This window comes from Acinonyx jubatus, chromosome E3 (assembly GCF_027475565.1).
Source record: "Acinonyx jubatus isolate Ajub_Pintada_27869175 chromosome E3, VMU_Ajub_asm_v1.0, whole genome shotgun sequence".
Taxonomy (NCBI): domain Eukaryota; kingdom Metazoa; phylum Chordata; class Mammalia; order Carnivora; family Felidae; genus Acinonyx; species Acinonyx jubatus.
This window is the reverse complement of record NC_069398.1, coordinates 9,950,083-9,967,010: the sequence shown is the minus strand read 5'-3', so window position 1 is coordinate 9,967,010 and position 16,928 is coordinate 9,950,083. Positions and strand designations below refer to the sequence as shown.

Below are 16,928 nucleotides of genomic sequence, written 5' to 3'. Positions count from 1 at the left end.
ACCTTTGCCGTCCTGGCCGGGTGGACAGACCCAAGGCATTCAAGCATCAGAGGCCTCCGTGGACTATCTGATTCTCGCATTGCCATCCTGACAGTGAAGACAGAGGGAAGGTGGCCCTTTCTAGAACAGACTGGCCTGGGGGGGTTGAGCCCCTCAGAAGACCAGATCCGGAAGTGGCCTTTGCCTTGCTCTGCACTTTCTAGCCCAGAAACCAGGTGGCTGAGTCGGCCCTGCATGTGATGCAAGGCCCTGAAGCACAAGGATTTGCTAGACCCGAGCACATACCTGTCATCTTTCCTGATCTGAGAGAGACAGAGACAGGTAAATAGAGAGAAAGAGCAAGAAATAAAGAGAAGGAGACCGAGCAACAGAGAGAACCGAGCCACTGAGCTAGAGGTGCAAGACAGAGAGGTACACGGCAAGGGGGCGGGAGACTGGTGGACATAGAGACAGGGAGTGACAGGCGGGGAGAGGGAGAAACAGAAAAAGCGGAAGAGAGGAGAGAGAGTGGTGGATATGGACAGACTGGCTGGTTGGTGTTGTGGCGTCGCACGTGGTGACGTGGGATGGCAGGGGTGATATGCTGGTGACGTGATCATCCGTGTTTATGTATGAAGCCGTGAAGGGCCAGGGAGGCAGAAAGATGAGAAGCCAGGTGAGGCAGCAGGTGTTGGAGGGCGAAAGACTGGACACGCAGGGCGCCTTCTGGCACATTTGATTCTGTTGGTTACAACAGGAAGCAGAGATGCGGGCTTGGATCCCCACTGCGCCCCCTCCTGCTCTCCCCACTCTGCCAGACAGCTGCCCCTACCAGGTCCTTGCCTCTGAGCCTTATTTATTGCTCCAAAATCTGGGGTTGGGAGGAATCCCTGCCAGGACACTTGGGAGGAAGCTTCCGTGTAAATCCTGGACTTGGCCTCCAGCCATGGCCGCCGAACAGGATGATCAGTGGGAGAGCAGACCTTGATTTGTGCCACGGCAGCTTTTTAACACGTGGAGGGCGGTGTTTTATCTGAAATTCTTTGCTGCTACCTAGAGCTTTAAGTCTTGGCTTTATTCCTTCCCACTGGAGAAATGCTTTTAAAAACCCACACAAATTTCCTAATTCAACTCTGGCTATTTTAACCAGAGTTAAAAGAGCTCAGTAATAAAGCGGTTCCCGATTATTAAGAATTGTAGGATTGGGAATGCAAGGATTACATCATCTGATCCTCACGCAATGTTATAAGGAAGGCACTGTAGTTTCCCCCTTTTACAGTTGGGGGAACTGAGGCTCAGGAAGGGGAAGAAATTTGCTGGGTCCCATGCCTGTATGCGCCAGAGCCTGACCTGTGTGGCCAAGTCTCCCAGTCACCGTGTCATCGTGCAAACCCCAACCCCGCTGTACAGACGAAGCATGGAGACTCATCAGGTCTGATAAGTCGCCCAAAGTCCCACTGACAGAAAGTTGCAGAATAAGGATGTGTCCTTAGTCCTCTTTGTCTTCTGCTCTTACCTCTTGTGCATTGGGTTGGAACCTTTCAGAGGCAGAGATTCCTTCCAGATGTTGTGCTTCATGAAGTCAGGAAACTCAAAACTCCATAGAATGGTCTGTACACTTAAAAATCGACAAGGTAGGGGAGGGGCGCCTGGCTGGCTTACTCTGTAGAGCATGCAACTCTTGATCTCGGGGTGGTAAGTTCAAACCCCACGTTGGGTGTAGAGCTTACTTTTAAAAATCGGTAAGATGGGGCACCTGGGTGGCTCAGTCAGTTAAGTGTCCAACTTCAGCTCAGGTCATGATCTCACGGCCTGTGGGTTTGAGCCCCATGTCAGGCTCTGTGCTGACAGCTCAGAGCCTGGAACCTGCTTTGGATTCTGTCTCTCTCTCTCTCTCTCTCTCTCTCTGCCCCTCCCCCCACATGCTCTGTATCTCTCTCTCTCTCTCTCTCTCTCTCTCAAAAATAAATAAACATTAAAACATTTTTAAAGGGCAATATGGTAAATTTTATGTTATGTGTGCCTTACTCCATTTAAAAAAAATTTTTAAAGGAAGGAAAAGCTCCAGTAGTCACCTTTTAGGAATGGATAATGCACCCTCACGGAGTTGTGCTATTTTTATGATGGAGTTTCTCCTAATACCTCCACTAATCTTTCTTTTCCTCCCTCTTGTGGCTTCTGCATGTTCCCGGCTTTTATTACTTTGTGTCTTCTATGGCCATGTGGCCTTGTGTTTCCTGCCTTCTCTGTGTGTCTCGTTCCTTCTACCTCATCCCCTCTCTTTATCTATCTATCTATCTATCTATCTATCTATCTATCTATCTATCTATCATGTATCTATATCCCTATCTATCCATCTATCGTCTATCTGTCTATGTATCTATCTACCATCTATCTAATTTCAAGTCAACCTTCCAAAGACAGAAGATAATATTGGGCAGCATCTAAAATCTGGTTCCCTGGAAACAGGTCTCAGATGAAGGCTTGCCTTGCAGAGATTTTTTCGGGAGAGTGTTTAGGGTTAGCACCATGGAGGAGTGAGGACGATAGGACTAGACAGAGAAGTTGAGCCATCATGCAGTCTCAACAAAGGCCTCAGCTGATCCGATGGCACACTCTGGAGCTGGGATAAGTGTTCACAGTTGTTCCCTTCAGGCAAGCAAGTTGAGTCTTTATACGTGAACACTGACCCATTGCTGGCTGTGGGGTAACCTTGGGGTGGGCATGGTAGGGCATGACCTTGGGCGAGGTGGCTCCCTTCCACTGAGGGATAGTGCCAGAGAGTGAGTCAGCTGGGATGCATTAGCTAGCATCCCTCCCAGCAGCTGAGGGAATGAGAGCCTCCATCTTGAAGGAGAGATCTGGGTGGTGCCCCACAGCAGCCTCTACCAATTAGCCACTCTCCAGAATACAGCAGAAGGGCCACCTTGGCTGCTCCTTGTCTCCCTTGTTCCATTTTACAAAGCGCTATATTTGCCCAGGTGCTAATTCCTGGTCCCATCAGGTGTGACTGAGGCTTCGTGTCATATGACATGGAGTGGCAATCACGTGCAGGACCAGCCTGAGGCTTTGCTCAGAAGGGGCACAGCAAGGTCTTGAGGGACCCTGGCTGTTCAGCGTAGCCATAAGACGTCTCCGTTTCTTAGAGTCCAGGAGAATTCCTGTAGTCCAACTTATTCCCACTATTTAAGGCGTTTTGACTCAGCTGTTACAAACAGAGATCTAAAGAGACTCTGAAGATCTAGAAGACTCTGAACAGAGATCTAAAGAGACATGAAATAGCATGATCATTCCCTCTCCGCTCCACAGTTAATGCCCCTTGGTGTCATCTGACCCTAAAGTCTGGCAATTGGACACTGAGGAAATGTCATAAGAGTGTAGGTCAGTCCGTACAGAGCCATAGCCCTGCCTGAACAAGGACATGCCATTTGTTGCTGGCCAGACTGCCATTTAGAATTCCCTAATTCCTCTGAAGTTTTCTTATGGACAGTTATTTTTCCTTCTGCTTTGTCAAGGTCTCTCTTTCTTCTCTAGCACTTTCTCTCCATGAAGTTAAAACAGAGGTGGAGACACACATATGCTACATAGTACCAATATAGCACCATCAGTCAAACCGCCCTCTCTCCCTGCTGCAGCTAAGATGTGGCAGGTCTCCATTCCTCTCCTTCCCCCCTAATTGATTTCCCAATTCAGCCTCCTGGGATGGTGCTTTGGCTGGCTTTCCAAGTTCAGCCCTCAACCTTAATTTAATGCTTCTCGGGTGGTGAGAACTTATGCTTCCCACCTACTAGTTGGCATCTGGCTGGTTTTCTCAGCCTGAGGAATTTAGTTTCCTTAATGTCGAACCTTTGTACATTGCCTTTGAGTTGTCAAAAGTGATGCCATCCCCAGTCCTGAAGAGAGACCTTTCGGACAGTGTTGGCATTTGGAGGGGTCCAGTCGTGGCTCGTACCACGATTATCAGGCAAAAGATTTGCTCTGTCGAACCCAGGAGTCAAAGGGCCCTGGCTGGGAGTAGCTGGTGAATGCTAAAAGCAGGCTGGGTGATTCAGAGTCTGCTTAGCTCTGCCAGTCAGCCTGGTGTGAGGTCTTGGAGTAAAATTTTCCCACCTTCTTTTTCCAAGATTGAGCCAGAGTCTATTCTTGGAGCAGATAGCTTTTCAGCAGTGAGTTGGCAAATGTTTATGATTGATTTTTCACACATCCTTCCTGGACAGGAGACAATTTTTGTTATAATTAAAATTTAAATACAGGGTTATGATAACCCAAAGCACCTTAGGAGGGCTGCCCCAGCAGAAGAGGGACTGAGCGACATGGTGGAACAAGTCTTCTGTGCATTATTTCTTAAGCTCTACTCTCTTTAACTGACATGGTTGGTCACTATGAATAACCCATACTACCTTCAGTAAGCCACATGTCTCAGTCCTCACCAGCTTATTGGCACAGATAAGGTGATTTCAAGATAAACATCCAGGTGATACAGGCATGTTGCCTTTGCTTCCTCCTGCTGGGCCTCCCCCGAGTCCCCCAGGGATGTCTCATGTGTATGAGAAACAGTCCCACCCAGGTTCTTTCATCCAAGTCTTTTCTTGAAACGTACCTCCAGCAGGCCCACTGAGGGCACCAACTTTCTGCTGGGGTCTTCTGTGACAAGTCTGGGCCCTCACCATGCTGCTGGGTGCTGGGCCCCTGGGGTTCTTGCACAATTGTGCCATTGTCCCTGCAGTGCGCTGGAGTTGGGCCCCTCTGCTGCAATAAGGAGAACATCCCTCTGCCCAGACTTACACTGAACTTGGCCATCAGGCCCCCACAGCAGTTCTACTTATACCCAGAGCCTCTGAGACCAGCATCAGTTAATCTTCTCCCATCAAGGCTCAAGCCATCGAGATATAAACCAGGGTCACTTCTCATGTCTCCAAGCTCATGACAACTTAACTAAAAGGATCATGGGACCTCTAGACTTTTCTTCCCTATGCTCAAGGCTTAGGGAAGGCCCTGCATTACTCTTGGAAAGGGGACAGCAACACAAGGAAAAGATGAACCAGCTGCTAAAAATCAGATTTCATGATTCATACTCAGGAACATCCATCAGTCAAGCTCTCCAAGCTGTTTTTCCAGTGATGTTGTATAAGCCACACGTGGTGGAGCGAATGGAGTTAGTTCATGCCAAATGAACCACAGCAAAAATGATGGCATCATGGACAATAATAAAATAATCAAGCAGCAACAGATGGAAAGGAAGAATTACAGTTATACTGGGGAACTGTTAGCTACATAAATTGTTTCGGGTCTTAGCTGGTCAAAACCAAACCCCATTCTGCTAGCTGAAGAGTAACGAGTACTATTCTTTTTTTTTTTTTTTTTTTTTTTTTAAGCCAGAAACACTAGCCATTCAATCCTGCTGTCTAGCAAAATGGTCCTTCTGGGAGCATGGGGGGGCAGGGCAGCAATTTCGTAGTATCACCCTGCACCCACAGGCATCCAAGAGCCCTGTTGGTTCACTGACACCTAATAAATCAGAACCAGGGGGAATCAGATGAATTTTTCTTTTGCGTTTTAGTTTCTTTTATTAATGGAACCTTTTAGAAATCTGTTTATATTTTTTCCTTGCACAAAATCACAATTTTTCACACAAAGGGAGCAGATGGTACTGAAAGCTGGAGATTGGGCCGGAATGCATCTCCCATAACTGGCACTAACAGAGCCTTGTCTTGGATGTAAAAGAACTCAAATCTAATTGCGGGGTTGGCTTTTCCAATTCTGTATAACTATGTGTTTGTCTGTGTTTTCTTCCCCCCTCAAACGTAATGCTTCTCCTTGAGCTCCTGTCAAATAGAAGTATGGGTAGAGTTACAGAGACTGAGTTTTAAGACTGTAGTTTTTTTCTGGAATGGTGTCTCTAAAACCCTAAATGTCTCTGTAGCCCCCACTGAGTCCCTTGTTGAGGTGCCATATTTGGTGTCATGACCGCAGGTGACTGGGCAGAGGCTGGCACCTGAATTAAAGGCAGCCAACAAGGTGGCCTTATGTGAGCCTCCTGCCTCTATATAGGATTATGATTAATTAACCCAATGAGAATCTCTTTCTGAAAGATTTGAATATGACACATGCTCAAAGGGAGTGGAATATAAGTTCATGTAACTTCTGTACTGATTTATGACCACTGCCTATCACAGTACATGATATGGCTACCCAATGAATATTTGATAACTAAATCAAATGCATGGACCCCTAACACAGAAGTGTTTTTTAAAAAATCAATCTGTACCCATCTCCCTATATTCTACTTTTTTCTCCTGCCTCCAAGGAGCTTGGTCCCCACCTCGCACTCCCAGCCTTTAATGATTAGCAGAGACAAAGTGTGAGCAGGGCAGGGGCAGAGAGAAAAGGAAACACAGAATCTGAAGCAGGCTCCAGGCTCTGAGCTGTCAGCACAGAGCCCCACAGGGGGTTTGAACTCATGAACCGTGAGATCATGGCCTGAGCCAAAGTCGGACACTTAACTGACAGCCATCCAGGCGCCCCAATGATTATTTGAAATAGATTTTTTTAGGCCAGTTTTAGGTTTGCAGAAGATACAGAGATTCCCCATATACACCCTGCCCCAAACACGCACAGATTCTCTACCATCAAAATTCCTCACTAGAGTGGGACGTTTATTATAATTGATAAACCTATATCAACACCTCATTATCACCCAAAGTCCATAGTTTGCATCAGAGTTCACTCTCAGGTCTGTAAATTCTATGCGTTTTGACAAACGTGCAGTGACATGTATTGCCATTAGAGTATTCTACACAATAGTTTCACCACCCTAAAAATCCTCTGTGCTTTACCGATTCATCCTTTCCTCCCCCAACTTCTGGCAACCACTTTTACTTGCCTTTTACTGTCTCCATAATTTTGCCTTTTCCAGAATGTCATATAGTTGGAATCCTAAAGAAGGTTGCCTTTTCAGATTGGCTTTTTTCATTTAGTAAAAGTGCATTTAAGATCCCTCCTTGTGTTTTCATGACTTGATAGCTCATTTCCTTTTAACATTGAATAATACTCCATTGTCTGGATGTACCACAGTTTCTTTATCCATTCACCTACTGAAGGTCATGTTGGTTATTTCCAAGATTTGGCAATTATTTATAAAGCTACTGTAAACATTTATTGCAGGTTCTTGTGTGGACATAAGTTTTCAACTTCTTTGAGTAAATACCAAAGAGTACGATTGCTGGATCATATGGTAAGAGTGTGTTTGGTTTTGAAAGAAAATGCCAGGCTGTCTTGCAAAGTGACTGTACCATTGTGCGTTCTTGCCAGTGAAGAGTGGGAGTTACTATTGCATGACATCCTCGCCAGCATTTAGTGTTGGCATTGTTTTGAATTTTGGCCGTGTTAATAGGTTTGAAGTGGTATCTCATTTTTTTTTTTCGTTTACAACATGATGTGGAATGGGTTTTCATGTGTATTTACTATCTATGTGTTTTCTTTGGTGAGATGTCTGTTCAGGTCTTCAGCCCATTTTTAAATCATTTTGTCTGATTCTTTTTGAGTCTTAGGAGTTCTTTGTATATTTTGGACACTACCTTTTTATGAGATATGTGTGTTACAAATATTTTTCCCCAACCTGTGGCTTGTCTTCTTATTCTCTTGACTTTTCTTCCTTTTTATGACGTTTTGCTTTGACAGGCAGTAGGGTGTAGTGTTTAATATCCTAGAGGCCCCTGCCTGAGTTTCAGTCTTGGTTTTGCCACTTGGTTGGGCAATTAATCATTCTGTTCTGACTCTCACTTTCCTTACCTGTGAAGTGGAGTTAATAATGCCACTCTGTAGAGATCTTCTGAGAAGTTGGAACTGCCCCAGTGTGTAGTTGGTTAGCACTGCATAAATGGTAGTCATTGAGAATTTTTTGGTTTTGCATAATCTGGACTCAGTCATTAATTGGGTCTTGCCTTCCACTGTTCTCTCCTTCACTCACTCCATTAGAGTCACATGGTCTCCACACCCGCCTCAGGGTCTTTTTCTTTCTGTTTCTTCCCCCTCAGTGTTGCTTTCCCCAATATACTCTGTCATCTCATTATTCAAGGTTTTTGTCCATCATAAGCAGAAGCAGTCTAAAGGCACTGGGGTTTCTTCTTTTTATAGAAGTTGAGTCCATTGCTGCTGCATGTCCCAGAGCGAGAGGGGTATGTGGAGAAGCAGTGGGGTGGGAAGGAGAGACTCCTAGAGACTGGGAGGGGAGGGATCTCCAGGTTTAGTGAACAGCAGGCACTGAACCCCACCCTTCTAGAGTATTCCTGGGAGGTGACAAGACCTCAGGGAGACTGAGTGCCCTTAGACTTCTAAGAATCCTCACTCTCCGCATGGAATCTGTGAACCACAGAACCCCTAGAACTGAAGGTGCTGCGGAGACTGAAGCAGATGGGACCTGGGCAGCAGGCAAGTGGGTTGTTGTTTGGGGAGACACTTTAGTACCCCCTGCAACCTGAAATTAGTTTCTCAGTATCAGCCTTGAGTAGCAGAGGCTAAACTTCCTGCCAGCTGACAGGGATAGGGGCTCAGAACCTGAGGGACATCGACTAGTGTCAATGCATAGCTATAGAATATAGAAAGTGATTTTTTTTTCCACTTCTGAGTCTGGATTTACCAACTATATGTAAAGTAAATCTATTCCCAAGTCCATCCCCACCCATTGTAGTTTGAGAGAATCCAGTTACTTGTAGAGTTGCCTTTCAGACACCTTTTAGCCCTCCTTTTTCCTGTGTCTTCCCTCTTTTCCTGCCTCGCCTATTCCTGTAATTCTTCAGGTGCCGGATGTAAGTTCCTTTCTCAGATTACTTTCTTTTTTACCCCCTAAATGCAGGCTTAAAAATATGCAATATCAAGATGCAAATTTAAAAAATTCTATATTTTTCATCTTTCCCTAAAAATTGTTTTGCAAAAACAAGTTACATGGGGTTTTTCCTTGTTAGGAAAAAGTGAAGAACAATACTAGGCAATCTATTCTTGCACACGACCTGATTGTATAAAGTAGAATAGAATCTGTAATGTAAGTTGCAAATTATACCTCAAAGTACAGTGAAGTTACAAAATACGCTTTGGAAACAGCGTGGCTTGGGTTTTGTTTTGTCTTGCTTGTTTGTCTCAGACCACCCTTTTGAATTGTTGGCCTGCCTCGGACAAGGCTTGGTTGCTGTGGCGTTCAGGTCACACTGGTTCAGAAAGTGGTAGTCATTACTGCTGGTCAACAGAAATTTCTGTTTCTCTCCACTATCGCACACATGGTTGGAATACTTTTCCTGGCCTCTTGTGGCTGGGTGAGACCTGCTACGTCATCCTGACCAATGAGTGATGGGTGGAAGTAATGTTTGCCACTTCCAGCAGAAGTGTTTGGTCCAAGACCCTCCAGGGATCTTGCCCCTTCCCTGGCATGGCAGCTGACAATGTTGAAGGTGGTAGCCGCTCTGTCAGCCTACCCCAAATTTATTAAGATTAGCAGAGCCTCCCCAACCAAACCATGAGATGGATTTTGAGCAAGAAATTAAACTTTGGTTGTTTTAAGTGAGTGAGATCTGGGCATGTTTGTTATCGTAGCCTCAACTAGCTTATCCTGACTGATATCCCCACCAGGCTCTCTAAAGACACTGTTGCCAAACTGTTGAAACCAAAAGAAACATTCAGAACATTGGAACTGGCATATCTTCACAGACAAAATATTTTGCCTTGGCAAACATGTCCAGAAGGAAGTGGATGCTGCTATTTTTAGAGCATGAAGCAAATGTACTGTTTTGGAGTGTTCAGACAGATAAACATGCTCTCAAAATCATGTTCAAAATGTTCTACACATTGCCTGATGGTAAACATTAACAAAATATAAAAGTTGACAATGTTTCCTCTTGTGTTTTGTGTGTGCACACACATGAGAACACACACACACAAGTATACAATATAGCTAAGAATTGCTTTGCTGCAGGAAACAGAGCGTTTGATCAAATTCAGAAAGGTTAGAGTGACTGTTCAAGATCAAACTCTGGCATCATGGAGGCCACAAAAAGACCCAGTTCTTTGGGTTTTGTATCACCTGTTGTTGATCTGAGCCTTACAGAGTTTTGTAAAACCATGAAGAGCGTTTGCAGATTCTCTGTCATTATCACAGTTGATAGAATTTCCACAGAATTCGCTCTTCATTTCCTGTTGAATTTTCATTATCTTACCATCATCTGTTTTATCCCCTCATTTGTTTTTATTATATATTTTACCCTGCTGGGAAATGTTTGTCCAGTGTTAGGACATGCTTTTTAGCACTTGTATTTCTGCTATCTAATTTCAGGATTTCTATAAAGGATGATCTTAAGAGTTGAGTTGGAGGGAAGATTTGAACTAGAGTTACATTTCTACAAAGTAAGAAAATGCCAATTGTCCATATCAAGGGGCATCTGGGTGGCTCAGTCGGTTAAGTGTCTGACTTTGGCTCAGGTCGCGATCTCATAGTTGGTGAGTTTAAGCCCCACGTCGGGTTCTGTGCTGACAGTTCAGAGCCTGGAGCCTGCTTTGAATTCTGTGTCTCCCTCTCTGTCTGTCCCTCTTCCACTCGCACTCTTTCTCTTACTGTCTCTTGAAAATAAATAAACATTAAAAAAATTTTTTTAAAGGGATGGGGGTTGCAGATGGAGATTATGGGGACCAAAGTTCTCCCTGCTCCACAACCATGCCTGGGCACCATGACTTCATCCTGGAGAATCTTTATTCCAAAGACAGTGACTCCCCAGCTTTATTCTGTCTGTTCCTTTGAACAACACTGTCACAAGCTCGTTTTTATATTGTCACAATGAATGGAGAGAATAACAGATTTGGTATCAGATCAGTTAACTGTGAGACTTTGGATAAGTTACTTAGCTCCTTTGATGGAGAATAATGATAGATCTTTACTGAGTTATGATAAAAATTATGCAAGATCACATCTAGGAATGGCTCTTTTATGGTGAGGGCTCAAGAAACGCTTAATTCCATTCTTACAGTTAATGGGGGGAGGTTAAATGGGCAAGTTCTGAAGTCACACAGCTGGGTTCAAATCCCCATTTCTTCTTTTTTCCAATTGTGTTGAAACTTTTGGCAAGTCCCTTCTCTGAGTCTCCATTACCATGTCTACAAATGAAAGGTAAGATGGGACCTGATATATTGTGGAGATTCAATGAGATAGTGCATATCCAGCCTTTGGTATGTTGCAAACACTAAAGAAATGCTGGTTTTCATCAGCTTCGTTATCAGATACAAGTTTCTCTTTTCATATCCAGTCTTGTATTTTCCAGTATAAGCCCACAAACCCTGATCTGAAACCCTTGAGGCCATGTGTGTTTTGCAATTTGGAATGCTATGGAAATTAGACTCATAATGTGATGTATATACCATACACCCCCCCCATAAAGCACACACACACACACACACACACGCCAGCAGTGTCTGCGATAACACTTCATGATCAGCTCATTACTGCAGTGAAATATTTGAATGTTCATGCTAAGTGGGATGTGGGATAAATAAAGGATATAAATAACCCTATGTCAGCTCAAGTCCACTTTGGCTGCCAAATGAATTTGTGCCAAAGTGAATGAAAACAATTTCTGGAACCTGAAACTTTTTTGGAATTCAGATACCTGTGTAGTCACTCTCGGTTTTTTTCCTCCCCTTCTGTGTTGTAAAGCTATTTCTATCACCTGTTTCTAGTCTAAGCTGTGCTTCTCTTACATTTCTGTGTTTTTATTTAATCCTTCAAGGCTTCCTTTGAACTCTTAGCCCTCCTGCCTTGATATCCTGTGTTTTCTTTCTCCCTCTTATTGCTGTCTCTATTCTTTCCCTCCTCTTGGATCGCTCCTCCTTTTTCTGGGGTTTGCACACTACTGGCGTAAAGCCTGTTTTCACTTTCTTTGTTTCTTTTTTCTTTCTGGTACATTCTCTCTCATTCCCCCTTCCTCTCCTCTGCTGGGGACTTCAGTCTTGCTTCTGCGATGCCAGCTCTTCGCCTCTTTTCTTGTGTATCCTCTTGTCTCTACCGTTTCCTCTCTGCCCCTTTCTTTGTTCATTGGTGGTTGCCCTTGGTTCCCACCCCAACTACCATACCATCATCCTTCTCCTTTAATTCCTTCGTCTCCTCTAGATATCATTCTTTGTCCACTCATTACTGTACAATGCCAATAATATCATTATGATAATTTATTGAGTTCTTACTGTGTACTAAGCACTTTACATGGATCGTTAAATCTCATCCTTATTGCAAACCATTAGGTGGGGACTCTCTTAATCCTCATATTTCAGATGAGAAAATTCGGGCTAAGAGATAAAGCAACTTGTTCAAGTAGTCAAGGAACAGAAATGGAATTCAAACCCCACTGCATTAAATCTTTGCATTTAATACTTGTTGCATTAAACTAATTCCAAAGCTCATGATTTCAATCACTATGCCTATATTTTCTCTATTACGGTGGATATTACCATCCAAGTTTCTTCATTTATCTTTTCTTTCTAGGTGCTTATAGTTTTTTAATGTGACTTACCTCTGCCTACCTACTTCAGTATGCCATTTAACTTAGATGGTGTGTCCAGATTGGCCCCTTCCTATGGTTGATATCTTGGCCCTTATCTTTCCCTGGTGACACATTGGGATTTCATAACCCCAATACTTACTGGGACTTTAGGAACAGTCCCAATTTCAAATATTCCCATTCCCACAAGCCACTGAAATGTTTGGGAAATAGATGTTGGGCAACAGCAACAGCATTTGCTTTCGCTGTTACCTTCTATGTGCCTCAGAAGACACCATTCAAAGTCACATCTTGGCAAAACGGTTTCATATCATAGGCTTTGCAGCTATGTGTGAATCACTGAATCAATGATTACTATGTTAGTCAGGCGAGGCTCCACTGTGCTGCAGTAAAATAAACCCCACATTTCTGGCTTAATACAACAAAGATGGGTGTCTCTTTCACATCACGGTCAGATGTGGTTCTGGTGGCTCTTCGTTACTTCTTGAACAGTGACTCAGAGGTCTGGGGAACTTGGGTCTTGCAACTCCACCATCTATCTCAACGTTCTTTACTTCCAGCCACTTGGGTGGGGGAGCAGATATGGCATATTCATGGACTATTACGCCCAAGACCAGTCATCGTCAACCTCATTTTTCAGATGAGGAGACATGTTCATTGCCAAGGTTTTCTACCCTAATAAGTGGTAGATTCCAGACTAACATCACAGCTCTGACTATTGATTCCACTACATTTTTTTCTAACTAGAAATATTTCATCTATGCTTATGTTTCCTGTCTAGATTCACTTAGTCTCAGTAAGCTATTAGAGTTGCCCTTCTTTTTTCTTGGTAATTTCAACAGAGGTTCCAGGGAGATACCCCCCCACCCCCCACCCCCCCGCCCATTGGTTGTGCTTGGGCCACATGTCCATCTTCAAACCAATTGCCGTAAGCCAGACAATGTGATCTTCTGATGGGTCAGATCTGTGTCCTGTATCTAACTCTAGCGTGGAGAAAATAGAAAAAGAGGGCATCTTCACCTCTGCAGTATGTAGTGGGAACCATGGGGAACTATTTCCCTAAATAAATCCAGAATGCTATTACTGAAAGAAAAGGCAATAGATATCAGGCAGGCAAATCAAGGTAAGATCCAGCTAGCTGAACACCTGAATGGAGAAGGAAATATAAGACAGAATTAGTGACTAGAGAAATGAGTTAATGGGCACATGACACAGACCTGACCAGTCGGAACTCTGCATTGTCTGGGCCATCGTTACTGGTCTGAGGATTAGCAGGTGGTCCAGGCCCAACCAATGAGAGCCCTCCCTGGAGTAAATGAACAAATGATGCCTCTTTGGTGAAGGATGAGGGAATCGTTCCAAATGATGAAAAGTGAATTTAGGACAAGTTGACAGTCCAATGAAGATAAATTTTGCACATTGCATAGTTTTGCAACGGGGTTCATCTTGCTTGGGGTGTATTTTCAAGGACTCAGAACCTTTCTGGTGCAGAAATGATCCCTGTCTCCCTCTCCGCATTTGATTTCTGTCAATCCCATTGGAGTGGAACAGCCTTAGGCTGTAGCCAGCTTACCCCCACTCAAGGAATTCCATGAAGAGAAGGTGGTCCCTTCTTCCCCCTTCCCCCTCAATGTTTACCCCTTTCCTTCAATTTCCATGGACCTCATTCTCCTCCTTAGAAAATGCTTTCCCATCAATGAGGCTGAAAAACAGCCAGGAGGCCCATCAGTACTCACTTCCGTGGGCAAAGTGACTTGTGCAGTGCTAGGCCTGAAGTTCGTTTATCTCTCCCTGAGTCAACGAGATTTTGACTATAGGCCTTTCTGCTATGTTCCTCCAGAGAGAGGTAAACTGCCTTTAAGTAATTGCTGAAGAAGGCATAAACCAGGGAAATTTGATTTGAGTATGCAATTTGAATCGGGAAATGCTCGTATAAATAACCGAAGCAGCTGAATGCGGCAGGTTTGTGCTCTATAGATTTTTTTTTTTTTTTTTGACTCAGGGTCTTCAGAATAGAAGTTTTGCTGCAGCAGCTTAAACTATCCCAGGCCTTTTTGGTCTGATCTTGTGCTAGTTTGGCATCATTAACTGCCAGTCTAGAGTTTGGTAAGTTGATGTTGCCTAATTAACCTATATGATTGGAAGGAGGGAGTGGAAATTCTTGAACCCACAAACAGTGCTATAATCGGGAGCAGTGACACAGTCTTAAAAACCAAAACAAAACAATTTTGAACTAGGAAAGAGTTTGGATTTATCTAGCACAACTTCACCAGTGAGGGAATTAGGAGCCAGAAACGGTAAATCACTTGCTAGTGGTCACTGAGACTTTGGAAATTTCATGGTCACCTTTTCCTGCAGCAACAAACAACCCCACATCCCAGAGGTGTGAGTGTTCAGCTTATATTACATCAGAGCTGCAGGTTACCCAGGATTCTCCTGAGCTGTCCTGACCTAGCCTTATTCCACATGTCTTCTCAGGGAACAGCCACCTTCTGGGGCATGTGATTCTCATGGTGGGCAAAGCTCAAGACCAAACCACAGGAGCGTGTTTATACCTCCCTTTGGAGATAGCTACTCCCTTTGGAGTGTCACATCTGCTCACATTCTATTGATCAAAACACAGGCCACCAAGCCCAAGGACAACAGGGTGGCAATGATACTCTACCTTGTGGGAAGCATGGCAAGAGAGAGCAGGATACAAATAATAGTGGATAGGGGCACCTGAATGACTCAGTCAGTTGCGCGTCCAGCTTCGGCTCAGGTCATGGTGTCGCAGTTTGTGGGTTCAAGCCCCGCGTCAGGCTTTGCACTGATGGTGCAGAGGCAGCTTTGAATTCTCTCTCTCCCTCGCTCTGCCGTTCCCCCACTTCCACTCTTTCTCTCTCTCAAAAACAAATATTAAAAAAATAATGATAAAATACCAGCAGATCATTGTGGATAAATAATGCAATCCACCACCAGAAATCCTTGTAGTGTAGGAAGTCCTTGCAGTGATGAAAGTCCAAGAAGAAATGTGAAAACTGAGGGGCACTTGGGTGTCTCAGTTGGTTAAGTGTCTGACTCTTGATCTCAGCTGGGGTCATGATCTCATGGTTTGTGGGACCAAACCCCGCACCAGGCTCTGCACTGACAGCACAGAACCTATGTCAGATTCTCTTGCTCCCTCTCTCTCTGCCCCTCCCCTGCTCACACTCTGTCTCAAAATTAAACATTTTAAAAAATGTGAAAACGAGAAAGTCTACTGAAAGTTTGCTGAATCCACATATTCTTTTGATGATGCTACCTATTTTGATTAATCTCTAGATTTGCCCTGTGACATAAACTTACTGAGTGTTACCCCCAGATTCCTTCTTCGTGTCTACTCATCTCATCTAATGATCACCCAAATTCTTATTTCTACTTCCTAAATATGCCTCAAAAGTCTAGTCTTTCTTCCCATGCTTCATTTCTCAGGTCACCTGCTTTTGTATTTCTTTGTTTGTTTGTTTTTCCAATCTGAGTGCTGCACTGTGGCCAGAGGAACCCTATTCGTATCATATCTAGGTCACCCCCTTGCCTAACGTCCTCCCACATATATAAGGATAGAATGCTATATACTTCTTCTGGCGTACCAAATGTGCCAGAGTGGTGCAGCCTCTGCACCATTGAGTTCTTGACACTACCCAGCCTTGTGTCCAACATTTATTTATCTAAGATTGACCAGCCAGTTTGCAGATTAACCAGATTAACAAGGAGGCAGGACTCAAGACCTGCTCATGCCTCCACTGGGACTTGCTATGTAGGCAAGAGCTAAGTAAGGACTAACGGCTGGTTCCCAGGGGGCAGGGGGGCAGAACCCAGCCTGGATCACAGATGCTCTGTTTACAGAACATCCTTCCATAAGGCTTATCCTTCCATAAGGCTCAGCAACATAATGGACTCCTTGCTTCCCAACACCATGGGACCAGTAAATAAGGCTCATCACTTGCCACTACGTAAGCCCCGTTGGGCAGTCCCGGGACTCTGTCATGTTTTAAGTAAGGATCACCTACTCTCAGATATTGGAGAGTTGACTCTCGTTTTGTTTTGATTGTGATTTGGGGTTATTCCGACCATCTTGCCTCCATCACCCTATGAATGAGGTGGTGATTGTGCTTGGAATTAGCTGGAAATTTCACTCTCTGGAAGTGACTGTGCATTTGCTCCTGTTCAGTAGTTCTTTGTGGCTGTGATGCATTTTACCTCCCAATTTTTCAGTCCTCTACCCTTCAGCCTGCTCATGCTTTTCTGCCTTTGTTGGTCTAGAAAACTCCTGTCAATATTTTGAACCTAGTTCACAGCACATCTCCGTTGAAAGCTCCATCCTCCCCAGAGAATTATTTGTGTCCTCCCCTAAGCTCTTATACTGCCTTGCACATGGCCACCTTCATTCATTGAGCC

At 44.3% G+C, this 16,928-nt stretch overlaps 1 long non-coding RNA gene across 4 annotated transcripts in view; it reads left to right on the top strand.

Moving 5' to 3' along the window:
* Positions 1-16,928, top strand: part of LOC106970553 (uncharacterized) — a 238,579-nt gene that overhangs the window by 148,275 nt on the left and 73,376 nt on the right. For 3 of the 4 annotated variants that reach the window (XR_008294582.1, XR_008294580.1, XR_003415265.2), the window contains one exon: positions 14,512-14,615. The exons of the other annotated variant lie outside the window; for it this stretch is intronic. This is a non-coding gene — a long non-coding RNA (uncharacterized LOC106970553). The remainder of the gene's footprint in view (positions 1-14,511; positions 14,616-16,928) is intronic. 4 annotated transcript variants of the gene reach the window in all.